Raw genomic sequence first — 13,516 nt, 5'->3', positions numbered from 1 at the left:
GTACCAGGTATAAAAGCACAGAAATTATGTTTTAGCTATTCCAGCAGGGCAGAGCCCTCTGAGTCACACTAGGAAGCGCAGATCAAATCCTCTTATGTAAACATCATACAGGGCTGGCACTAATTCCCCATGCACCCTAGGAGCACTGCTGATGTGGCATTCTCCAAGCACACATTTGCTTTGCATAATTGTGGGCAGTTGTCCTCGGGTGCTGTAGGCCTAAGTGTAAGCTTTTATATCATCTGCTATGAGTGAGCAAAAATAGATGGGGAAAGCAGACTTTGAATGGGCTGTGCACTCACAGGGCCACCTCATACACCTCTTGTGGTCACTGCCCTCTCCAAAGATAGGCTATCCTCCCACCCTATAGACCAGTTTCAAGACCCAGGCCATGTCCTGCTGGATCTGTGTCATGCAGGGGCTCCAGAGCTATGTCTTTGAAGTCACCTGAGATTTCCTGGCAGGCTTTCTGCTTCAATGCAGAGTGCTGAGGATCCATCTCCGGTTTCACACCAATGTTTAATTTGCTGAATCAGGTCTCCATGAACTGATTCAGACCTAGTTTCTGGTGACTAATGCCAGGCACTCCCTTCCTCCTAGGCAACAGTAGCTCATCAGTGCTCCCAAGCCCAGTTCAGCCAGGCAGCTGCAGGACTGGAGACCAGATGCTGCTTTCACCCATGTGAACACGTGATGAAGGATGAAGGCCTCATCCCCAGGTGGTTTATTTTTACTTAAACAACTGTGTCAATTAGTAACCTGAACTACTACTACTTTTTATATATATATATATCTATGTAGGTTTATGACTGTAAAGTACAATCCCTGAATGTACAGTGGTGAAATCCTATAGCTTTCCGGACTGATCTTCTCAAAAAGAGAGTCTGGGTGCAGTGCTGTGAAACTCCTGTTGTTGCTGCTCTCAGTCAGCTGGGACAAGATGTAGAGTAAAGCAAATCTCTTGGGAACATTTTTAGCACTGATGATTGCATGAGGGACATAGTTTTATCTATGTAAAGCTGTTTTTTACCATTTTGTTGTATCATTCACTTGCACAGAAATCTAAGACTTGTAGGAGCATTCTGAGTAACCACTCTGGCTGAACTTCCATTTGCCCTTCCTCACCCATCAGATGTAAAAAACTTAATATAATACAAACACATTTTCCCGCTAAGATGATCATACCGCATCCCCTCTTAGTGGAGGTACTCTTTGTACTTCCTAGTGCAACATCTCCCTGTTTTGTTTAGCAGGAATTTGAAAACAGCAGTTTGATCTTTGCTATCATCTCTGAGGTTCCTGGAAGTCCACCGGCCCTTGCAGGCTCCCATGTGGGACTGCCTGCTCAAAACCTGTTGTCAGTCTGGGTGATACCCTACATTCTCGATTTCTAGATTATCAATGAGTCCAAACCATTTGTTCTGCAGACTAGGCCTGTCTATTAAATGCAATTTGTATCTTGAAGGCTTCAGTGCAGAAGCCAGTGACATACCAGTAAGTTAAACTTTCTTAACTAATCTTCTAAAAAACTTCAGAATTCTTTTGGCTTGGGCCAGATCTTCCTTCTGTGATTTGTTAAGGAAACTAACCAAGTCATGTGAGTTTTCTTGGATGTCGTCAGTTTTTGTATCTTGAATTAGATAATTTATCATCCTCTGAAATGTCTTTGGCATATGCATGAATATGAAAGGTGCTTTGCAGAACTTGCAGTGATTTGTGCTCTGTCTTAATTTGTCAATGTCACTGTAATTGGATGACCCACACTCCAGATCAAAACCAATGAAATATTTTGCTCTTGACAGCAGAAAAGTGGGCCACTATTTTGAATTACATTTCTGGGAGTTACTGCAAAGTTTTGACTCAGTTGATGGGGAGGGTGTTGGGTTATTTTTTAATACTTACAGCATGGGAAGTTCAAGATGATGTAGATGAAATCAGGCCATTTTCCACAACCCCAAATTATCCCTCTCAGGTACCCACTGTGATTAAAAAAAAAAAGGAAAAAAAGGCATATTGTGGTGTATCACTTGATATTATACCCAGTCGCATTGCTCAAGACCTTGCAAATTTCATGAAAGCAGGTTATTTTTGAACATTAGCTTCCATTCTTTGTCTTCTGTGAATTCTTTTCTAATTCCTATACCAAGTGGGGTGTTTCACACTTCTTTGCCATGACACATGTGAAACACTTTGGCCATTGTCCTCATGGTCTAGTTTATCAATCACATTTTTTGCTCTTACTTAGAACTTGCCTTTTGGTGCCCTGCGAGGCACAGTTCTGACAAAGAGGAAACCTGATTGCACAGCTGTAGTTTCAAATGCTACAACAGGTTCACTTAGGAGTACTATTGTGCAATGACCTAGTTTTAGAGCTATCACAGGGAGCAATTAATCTTTGGCACTTGGTACTCATTCTAGAAACACCCCTTAAACCTGGAGAACTCCCCTGAGCCACAGCTCTTCCTGCCCACTTTCAGCAGGGGGGTTCAGTGCTGTTTCAGAGCACATTTGTTCTGTTAAGTAGCCCAGAACTCCTACAGGGCCCTTAGATGAAAGCGACTCCCACTACAACAGCAGTAGAAATGTGGATGGTACAGCATAATTCATTGAGTTTCCACAGACCCCAGATTTAGCGGGAGATGAATTTCTCTTTTTCCTACATCAACCAATCATTATTAGTTCCTGGGGCTATGCTGGCAGTACATTTTCTTCCCCTTTGGCGCTAAGCATTTTTTGTGGATCATATTTTTATCAAATCACACCCCCACAGCACCGGGCCTTTTCAACTGTTAATTTCTGCAAAGAGCAGCAGGTGCCTGGACAGCCCTTCACGTGTTGTTCTGACTATTACTGAGCGTGTGCTGACGTCTCTGCAGCTCCTGGTTTCCTGGCTGAGGCTTCCCTCTGCTTGGGCAACTCCACCTCCTTTGGCTTTTGCCTCCACATCATCTGCAAATACCATCTGGCCTGGGGCCCCCTTGAGAAACAGCTTCTTTCATCTGACCCATGGGATGCCGCTGAATACATTGCACTTGGGCTTCCTCCAACTCTTTAGTCACTTCACTAGAAATGATTCCTTGAAATGCTGCATCTGGTATAATGACTCACCCTGAGGCTGGGAATTCACAGCTGATACCTTAAAAAAAAACACCCTAAATTTCTGCCTGTGTTTATAGCTCATTCCATAGTCTGTCCATTGCATTATCAGTTATATTATCTTCCTTGGCTAACAAACTATGGATTGCCTTTGTTAAACTTCTTATAAACTAAATGTTAATACAAGAGTTTCAGATGGTCTCTTCCTGGTCACATAGTCTCTGTGCATTACTCATTCTGAATCCAATCAAGTAAGTTCTGCCTCACTTAAGCCATTTTCTGACCCGGATGGTACAGGGAAACCCCCGGCAAAAACTTCCTCAATGCAAATAACTTTTGTGTACAGTCTTACTGCTTTTTGGTTTGCTGTTTACTTGGTATTTCCAAGGAGCCATGTTTTTGCTTCCTTCCTTCCTGCACTTCAAGAAAGTTTTGTAAATATCTGCTTTGTAAGACACACAGCTTGCACGTGAAAAATGCTGGCAAAAGGCTTGCCATCCAAAAGCTGAGACTGGAGAGCACTCAGATGTACTTGTCACGGCTAACAAATTTCTTCTTAGTTAAAAATGCTTTGCTATTTTGAGTCCACTACCACAAGTCATAGTGCAAGTAGACTTAGGTGGAAAGTCATTAACATGCTCAGCACAGGCAGGAACGCTCACTTCCTTTGCTGCCCCTTGCTCAGAGGCAATGATGCAGTATAAAAATGCATATCTTGTTATTAGTAAAATACCACACTGTCTTTTGGAGAAGGTGCTGTCTGGACCGATCATTTGAAACTGTTCATTCCCTCACCTACTTGGAGAGAAGCGGGACTATGGGCTGCAACTGGGAGGCAACTCAGGGGAAACAGAACTGCCAGAAAGATCATGGTAGAGTTAAAGCTATGCAGCATATTTGTGCTTAAGTCAAGGCAATGAAAAGAGATTTGCATAACTTTTCTGAGCCAGAATCTGGCCCATGGACTGGAAGTCAGGCCCACAGACTACTGCTTTTAGGTGACCAGGCTTGCTGCTAATATGCTTTTCTTGTTACACTCACAGCAACCAAGGCTGTTTGCCAAACCATCTTGTCCTCATTGTCAGAGTGAAAGAATATTGACTCATACCTCTGCCAGCTCGGTTTATGGTTGCTGTGTGGTCAAAGATTAGTAGGGTAATCTAAGTCACTGATCCAGGTGAGTTACCAATCCCTTTGCAATAAAGCATTTGTTTAGACTTTGTCTCAAGTAGAATAGACATTCTTATGATTAACATTAGAATTGTACTCAGTGATTTTTGTTCTCTTTGCTAACTTCTTCATGGGAAAGAAAGGCCCAGAATAGTTTCTTGCTGTGGTGGTACAGTCTCATTTAACTTTATAAGCTCTTTAATGTATAATGGCTTTCATATAGCATAACAGCCGACATGTAAAGATAAACAACATTATTTTATCATTTCTGTGACTTACTTGATATCAGTCCACATTTAGTCATCATTTGTGGAGTATATTGATGGGTAGGGAAATGTGTTTTAGATAGCAAACAAATGAATATTTAAGTTCATTTCATGTATGGTATATATTTAGGGGAAAAAAGTCCTTTCTTAGATCTGTGGCTTGTGATCTCAGATTTGCAGGCAGCAGAGCTGATGTGCCATATGAATGCCTCAGTCTTTGTCTTACTGCCTTTGTAAAAAATACAGACTGAGTTGAAGTAACAAGGGAATGGCATATTGGGGGTGGAGCAAATGTTTTAATGCCCATATGATTATTTCCCCTGCACTGCTACAGTCCTGTCCTTCACTGTCCATCAAATTATTCTTGCTGGGAACATGTGCCTGTAGCTATAGCTATTGCTAGGTCAAGGAATGTACACGAACGTGTTTAGAGTCACTCTTAATATCTGCCTTGCAACGCTTGTGGCCTTTTTTAGATTTCTGGGGGTGCGTGAAGTAGCCTGGAAAACTTCTGTTCCATATAAACCTTCTGCCAGTGGAGAGAGATGGCATGTGATTAAGGGACTGAATATTTAACTTTCCTCTGGAATAGTGGATCAAACTGAGTCCTGAAATAAAACCTGAATTCCTGCAGACTTCTGTAGAGGAGCAAAGACAACTTTTTTATCCATTTATATATGTGGGGGAACTAGAGTTAGTAGTAGTAGTAAAATAATTGCTGCTGCCTATTGTTTTCGTACCATTTAATCATTATAGCAAGGGCCATCACCTGGTAACTTAGTTTTTCTCCACCATCCTGACCTTGTACAGTCCTCGCTTTGATAGTTTCAGCTGTTTGAATTCTTTCTTCTTCTTCCTGTGGATCTGATGGCTCTTAGTAGTGAATGTGGTTTAATACTCTCTATGCAGAAGGCTTGGCCTCTTTTCTTCCCTGATTAGGAAATGGCTTAATTAGCCAGGCCTTCTGGGCTCATGAATAGGAATTGTAGACATATGGCTGAGAGCCCTCTGTCTGTGCCTGCCTCATGCTGAAGGAAGGTGAGCTTGCTTCCTTTTTTCTCATGAAGGGTGACTCTCTTTCTGCCATTCTGAGCATGAGAGCTATTGGTGCTCTCTCACCAAAGATATCTGAGATCTGCCAAGCCATCTGCCGTTCCTCTGGGACTGTTTCTCTGAGTTGCCCCTGTGATGCTGCGCCTTCCTTCCCCTGATCTGTAAATCCAGTGTTTCCCTTTCACAGAGGCCGGAAAGGCCAACCTTGTGGATAGTTCTCTGGCTGTCCTTTGGCAGCCTCCAGCCCTAATCCTCTCATACCCAGCAATCTAAGTGCCTTCACCTTACCTAGCGTACTGTAAACTTTTTCTTATCACTAAGAGTCTCTGATGAAAGAGGAACCCAGGAGGTTATATGAGGGAAAAAAACCAACCATAAAAGCACGTCTTCTAAGGTAATCAAAAGATCAGTCACAGACTATTCCTCTTTTTCTTTCTTCCAACTATTAGACACTTCTACAAAGTGTACTATATAAAACCAACAAGCCAGCTAAATCATTCATGTTTCTGAAGAATTGATTTATGTGTTTCAGTTCTTCACTCCTTTCCATTCCTACAGAGTCAGGAATGAAGAACAAAACCACCTGTATTTTAAAAGTGCTAAAAGAACTCACTTAAACATGGTTGTTTGAAATGGCAGGAGTGCTATTAGCTACAACAGGAAGATCAACTTCTGGCTTTTCTGCTGAGCAGCCTCTGCTAATACCTGAGACAATTAGCATTTCTGAGATACGTCATCAACCACAACATCAGTCTTTCCTTAGGTGTAAATTGGAAAACAAAGCTGTGCTTTCTGCTCATCTTCCTTTGATGGTTTTCCATATCTCTGTTGTCCCCCTGCTTTTTGTGTTTGTCTGCTGAACAGCTTTTGGGTACAGACTTTTTTTTAACTAAGCAGATACAGCTGAAGTTTTCACGCTGCCTGGCTTCTCTATTTGAAAAAGACTCAAGGCAAATATGAGAGGCCACCAGACCTCTTTCTGTCATCAGTAAATAATTTTCAAAGACTACAAAGTATGTTCTAGACATGTAGAGTTTTCAGTAATCTCAGAAGGAGATATGGGAAAGTCCTGATATAAATACCAAGCAGTATTTGTTACTGTCCTGGAAGGCCATCATACTGATCAAACCAAAAATACGCCCCTTAGTAGAAAACTGCCTGCAGCTTTAACTAGCTGATTTCTTTGCAAACAGAGTGCCATATTCACCAAAGTGTAGGGCAACCTTGAATGTAAGGTGACCTCTGACTGTCTGCTTTAGCAGAAAAAGAAAATTTGAGTATCATCATGTGCTGAAAATTCCCTGAATTATCACAGCAAGCCAGAATTATCCTACCTCCCACCCACCACCCTTGACTCCACATGGAGAAGAGTGAATTAATGTGGAACAGGAAGTATGCTTGCTCAGTCCGCTGCTTATAAGGTCTGGGCTTTGCACTTAAAAATGGCAGTCACTGGTTTCATGTGAAGTCAAAAAAAATCCAGTCATTCTGAATGAACTAATAGAAATTATACCCCTTAAAATCTTGAGGGGTATTTCCAGGAAAAATCCTGGAGAGAAGTGTACAGAAATGACAGTAAAGACTTCTTCAGTAAAGAGCATGTGGTTTTGCATCCATGATACATAGATAGTGGCATGAATGCTACATGTAGGCAATTATATAGCTTATGGGATTTTACAACATTGGTGGAAATAATTATATCAGTAATTAAAGGTATACCTTACGTATAGATCCTAGGATCAACAACTGTGGGAAACCACACTAAGTTCAGTATTGGGTTTGGTAACCAGATTGTAAAAGAAGGATTCATGAACTACAGATACTCCTTGCTATAAGCAATGCCTTCAGCTGGCATTTCAGGATGCTATTAATTATAAACAGCACTACCCTAAGAGATCCTTTTGAAACAGTTTGTAAAATCACAAAAATAATTACATTTCCATCCAATTTTATCCAGGAAATAAGGCACCTGGAGACAGCCATGCCTTTCTTATATGCAGCCAGACAGACTGCTTGCAGAAAAACTGCCTTCTGTTTCTGAGCACCACTTTGCTCTCTGTGCAGCTCTGGAAGTTGCAAAAAGTGCAATGAGAGATTGAATTTGTGGCATAACAGCTCAAATGGAAAAAGCACACATTAATTCCAGAGGTAGGCCAGAAGTCCTGAACATGGTAGAGAATCCATCTCACACTCTACACAAGTTGAACATTTGACCACTGGAATCTCTAATTAAAATGACACTATTTACTTCAACTGATTTATGATGTAGGCTATAATTTCTTTGGGGATCAGATTAATGCTGGTAAAAGTCAGAATACCTAAGTTTCCAAGGACAAGTCCTCTCTCTCTCTCTCTCTCTCTCTCCTGTCCCCTGCCCCTGGTTCCAAAATCTGGAGAAGAAACCCAAATTCATTAAAGGCATATAGATTTATCTAGCTAGAAACAATTTTACTATAGGCAATTACGGGCTTGAACAGAAAAAGTAGTCAGTTTTTTTAAATCTTGCAATTCTTGTGACAGATCCAAACTTCCCAGAAACTGCTCAAGGCACCCTTCAGCTATATGATTTGGATTTCAACGGTAATCATATGATTGCTCGGATATAGCTGTAGTGTTCCAGCTTTCAACTTACAAGAAGTTTGTTGGGGCTGACTCAGAAATATTTCAGTTCACTCAGCCAAACAAAATATAAGATATACTCTAAAATAGAGAAATTAATATAAAATTGTTTTAATCATTTTATAAAATCATTTTAGTTAAGATAAAATTATTTTAACTTTTTTTATATTTAAATTTATTATACCAATGTTGGACATAGCTAAAGTGCTCAGTGCTGTATTAAAACATGGCTTTGATCCACAGTGGAAAAGTCATGGCTTAGGGATGTATTACACATACATGAGCACTACACAGATGACTTACAGCTTACAGATGTTGCGGAGGAATACATTTCAAGGAGGCCAGAGCAGTAGATCATTGTCTGGAATCTCTTCAGCTGTGTAAGCTGCTCTTTCTGGGATCAGATTTCAGAAAGGAATGCTGTCATGTGCAGTTTTATACTATGACTAAAACTGCTGACTTTTAGGCAGCATGATTAATCTTCCATTCCTGACTTAGTGCTCTTTTATTTACTAATGCAGTCCCTAATTGTCACATGGTGGCAGGGCAGGGGTAAAGACTCTCCTTCAGATCTACCATGTTTCAAATAGACTTGAGGTTTTTCTCCTGGGTTCTTCAAGGTCTTGTGAGTATATGTGCGAACTGAGAAAGTACCACTCAGCTCCCCAGTGTCATAGTCTCACCTCCGAGGTGGTCTCACCTGCAGTCAGGGAACTACCACAAGAAAAGAGCATGGAAAGGAATTGGAGTTCATGGTCAACTTTGATCTCAGCCAAAATATTATCAAGAGCATAGTGTCCCAGGCGGCAATATATCTTCTGTTACCTTCTCCATGCTGGGAGGGAGGATCTGGACAGGGTCCATTGCAGAGGCAAGAGCTGCCAGAAGGCATTATGCCCGCGTGCTTCTACTACCACCAGGTTGTCAGGAGATGGATTAGGGACGACTCCTACAAAATATATCTTTTCTTGGAAAGGGGTGGCAACAATGGGACCACCAGCCAATGTTTACAGGATCAAACTTGTAATTGCACCAAAATATTATTTTTGGTGAAATAGTTGATAGTCAATTATTACTCTGTGAAAGATCAATAATTTTTAAATAAGGATAGTTTCTTAACATCACATTAATATTAAGTTTCTTATAAGCTGCCTTTTTGTAGGAGCAAAAATGTACTTCGAAACATGACAGTTCAAAATGGGGAACAACTGAAATGTTGCTAACTTGTGCTCTGGCTTGGTTCTGACGCTGCCAACCCTCACAGGTTCATTGTGAATTACAAGGTACTTGCAGTTATTGTTTCCCGAATCCCAGATCCGTGAGTCATGTGATTGTATGAGACCCTTCACTCTTCTCGCTCTCCTCCTTTTAAAAGACAGTGTTGGCAGCCAGCGTGGAAGTATTTGAAACTGCAGTCTTCCTAAAGTCTGAAAAAAGAGAAAGCAAACAAACCCACCTTTTATGTGTATATAAATACACATGCATGCACCCATACACCCATATGGGTGCGTCCAGGTGTAAATACATATCTATACACATGTATGTGAATATATGTAGGTATGTATGTATATAGGGAGAGGAAGAGAGAGACTTAAATATCTTTTCTAAGCTAATCTCATGATCTTTGTGAAGGCATGGATTTCAGTTTTTGGAAGGCAGTTCCTGGCAATGCCAGTCCTCTAAAAAAGCATTAATGAAAGTTTGGAAGTACGTGGCCAGTTTGGAAAAGAGTCAGGGTGGTGCCAGCTTAGGCCCTTTATGGGACAGCCCACTTATGGCTAGATCTTGCAAGCACCTGAGCAGCTTTTCATGTGGAGCTGGCTAGTCCCACTGGTATGAGTATTCACAGGAAAAAGTAAGTTACTTGTAAAAGAATAGAAAAGCTCAGTCTGTTCCAGCAAAGGATTCCAGCACCCTGATATGGCAAAGGCTTTTGCATGCTCTTAGTTTTCTCACTTGTGGTAGTAAAGTTGGCCTCATATTTTGTGAGGTCAGAAGCTAAGGATTCAAAAATTACAACCTTCCTCATGAGCAAGCTTTCGTATGATCTGAATTACTCATCAACTTAAAGGGTCGTAAGGCCAAGTCATTTATGAAAATACATTTTTAAATATTGGCTGAGTTTTCTGAGAAGGAAATTTTGGTATAAAAAGTGTGAAGAATTGCACCCAAAAGCATTAAATATTTAAACATATCTTTGTCAAGATTTGTATCTCCATATGCTATAGAGCTTCTTATTTATCTTGCTTTTTTCTATAGGTCAAAAAAAGTTTCAAAGCAAAAAGTACATATAAATGCTGGCAAGTATTCTGCCATCCAGTATATTTAGACTTATTTAATTAACCTGTCAGGCTTGCTTTTTACCAGGCTTTTTCTATGCTATGACAAATTATATCTTCCAGATCTGATTATTCATTAAATGTCTACTGTGAATTTCAGGTTCCCTAGTACCTAAAATACAATGTATGTTTAATGGGATTAAGAATTAAAATATGTTTCTTAATTTTATTTAATTTACATCTCAAAATTACGGAATTTAAATTCTAAGGATGTGACAGAACACATCAATTAACTGTACTGGGCTAATTAACTTTTTAATTTCTTTTTTGACTGCAGCACATAAATTTTCAGAACTGAAAGAAATGACTGGACTGTTTATTACTGAGGTTAATTTAAAAGGTTTATTTTGATTTCAAGGGTTGGCACATTTTAATTCATTTCTGGAATAAATAAGGAATGACTGAATACTCACTGCATTTTTCAGAAAGATTCAGTAGTGAAACTAAGCATTCTTTTAGAGCACTGTTTCCCACTGTTTCCTGGATGGCATAAGAAGGTCTTTGGAAGGTTATTGCAATACTTTAAAGACATAAACATCTCATTCCTGTGCTATAGTAAACTATAGGAATTTTGCTACCATATGGCAGGGGAGCAGGATTAGAATTTAGATTCTTGGTAGCTGCTGCTCCGAAACCGTAGAGCCTGGCCCAATGCACACTCAAGTCTACAGGGAGATTCCCACAGATTCCTAGAGATTTTGGATTAGATCTGAATTGCCTAAATTGCAGTCTCTGCCTTATTTTCATGTGCCTTCTTTGTGAAGGAAGTCATTTTATCCTTTGTGTCCTGAAGATTATGTAACACACATCTTGTTTTTTTCTTCCTTGTTTTAAATGAAGTATTGTCAAGATAAATGACTCTTTTCTACATTGAGGGCTGTAAGAGAGCCTTAAGCACGAACTTGTGTAAAATTTGCATGAGAAATTATTTGTAGCACACAGCCAGCCATCACTTAATTATACTTACAGGAAACCCCCCCTTGCCTCTCAACAAAGTGAAAATTTAAAAATAGGACTGAGCATTCAGAACCTGATGTTATCGCTACTGTCTTCATCAGCTGCAGCCTTGTCATTTATGACAGCTGACTAGTTCACACAGCACAAGCTTTTACAGGCTGAGAATACGCTGAGAGAAATATAATGCTTATGAAAATGCCATTAGAGTAATAGGCAAGAAGGAGGCCTCTCTGGGAACAATAAAGTTTAAGGACAATGCAACCATCAGACTCATCCTAGTAAATCTTTTAAGCTGCCTTAACTGGGAAGGTAAATAACCCCTGGGACAATTTGCCAAAGATTGCTTCTCCTTCATAAGTAATTTTAAAATCCAGGTGGACAGTTTTCCCAAAAGGTGTGCTCTACTTCAGCCGCAGCTTCTGGACTGAGGAGTGCATGAGTTCAAGCAAGTCCTACGGCTTGTGTTAAGAAGACATTACTGACTCTTTCTGACCTGAAAATCTATAAATCATTGTGTCTTACGAGGCAAACATCTGTCAGGAAGGTTAAGATTTCATTCTGAGGCAGGAATAAGTTAGATTTCTTCCAGCCCTTTTATCAGTGGTATCTGTGATGGTACCTTCTCCCCTCTTTTTCCCTCTATGCAGCTCTGTAACTTTTTCTCCATGGTATCCCCTTACATATGGAAGAAGCTTCCTGAGCTAATCCCATCTTTCTGTAATGCATTTTCTGCTATGATGTCTGTATGAAAACAGCTGCTATTTAATGACTTGAGGGAAGCACTGGTAAAACAGCAGTTTTCAAGATTTACTTCATATTAAAAGTGCAAGAAAAAGTGTAATACACTTTTTTATGTGTTTGACAGTCTTCCTGTCTCCAAAACCTGTATGTTTTCATAGATTCTAATCAATGAAGGGCAATTCAAGTATGGCCGCAGCATTAAGAACCTGTGGGAGCTACCAGAAGATAAACAGTAATTAAATATTTAAAGATAATGACATGTACACCCAGCCCCAGTTAACTGAGGTGGGTTACATAACCAACTAGCATCTTACCATTTGGATGCTGGTTGACTTTCTTCTCTGCCTGGCAAAAATAGCTGGCAAATACATTTTTCTGATTTGTAAAACTAGCTGGTGCAGCTGCCAGCTTCAGATGGCCATATGAATTAAATGTTGGATAGCTACGTTTCAAATTTATGACCTGAGGTGGAAGGCCCTGTTGAAGTTATAGTGGGCAGTCAAGCCCTGGCTGACAATAAAATAATCCCTAAGGGCTGTGTCTTAGTGCTGGGTCGAAGGGGCTCTGTTTAAGGCATTGTCTGGCATTCACTGCAGTCAGTGTAAATTTTGCCACTGAATTTATGAGGAAAGAATATAGGCACGGTCTAATTAGGATAAGGCAAAAAAAAAAAAAAAAAAAAAAAAGATCAGCTATTTCTGCATTCTCCCTCTGGCCCTGCCCTGGTGACTTGTGTGGCTCTACTAGTCCTTCGCCTCCTGCGAAACGAGATAACACATACCTCCCCGCAGCGCTGAGAGATTAACTTCGTCCTAGCAAAGTGCTTGGAAAAGACAAGGCGCTACTTAGCGCCCTGCGCTGCCCTCCCCAGCACGGCCCGGGCCTGCTGAGGGGCTGCCGTGGGCGGGAGCCTTGGCCACAAGTTGCTCCTGCGCAGCAGCCCAGAGCATATAAAAATAGAAGAGCAGGACTGCTTTATGATTAATTTCTCAGACATTTGTATTTGGCCACCTCTGCTTCTTTGGGAACTATGGCTCACTCTCTCTCTCTTTTCTTTTTTTTAAGCATCTATACATTTTCCTGTGCTTGTGGGAAAGGGAACTGGGCAATGAGCTAATTCAATGCAAATTAAGGGATTTCCTACCAAAGGCTGGTAATTTGGGCAGTACTGCAGGTGTGTGAAGGTGCTGAGTTGTAACCTGGGAGTACTGAGAGGGTCACCTCTGCTCTGACAGAGCTATCACCTCACGCAGTGATTGCCAAGAGCTCTTTAGC

General features: G+C 40.7%; 1 protein-coding gene across 1 annotated transcript in view; it reads left to right on the top strand.

The window, feature by feature from the left end:
- The first annotated feature begins 620 nt into the window (after window positions 1–620).
- VWA3B (von Willebrand factor A domain containing 3B) overlaps window positions 621–13,516 on the top strand; it is a 101,163-nt gene continuing 88,267 nt past the window's right edge. Inside the window, exon 1 of the mRNA XM_064502004.1 lies at window positions 621–719. The gene's annotated coding sequence lies outside the window, so the exon portion shown is untranslated. The remainder of the gene's footprint in view (window positions 720–13,516) is intronic.

Source organism: Dromaius novaehollandiae, chromosome 1, assembly GCF_036370855.1.
Source record: "Dromaius novaehollandiae isolate bDroNov1 chromosome 1, bDroNov1.hap1, whole genome shotgun sequence".
NCBI lineage: Eukaryota > Metazoa > Chordata > Aves > Casuariiformes > Dromaiidae > Dromaius > Dromaius novaehollandiae.
This window is presented reverse-complemented; position numbering and strand designations above follow the sequence as displayed.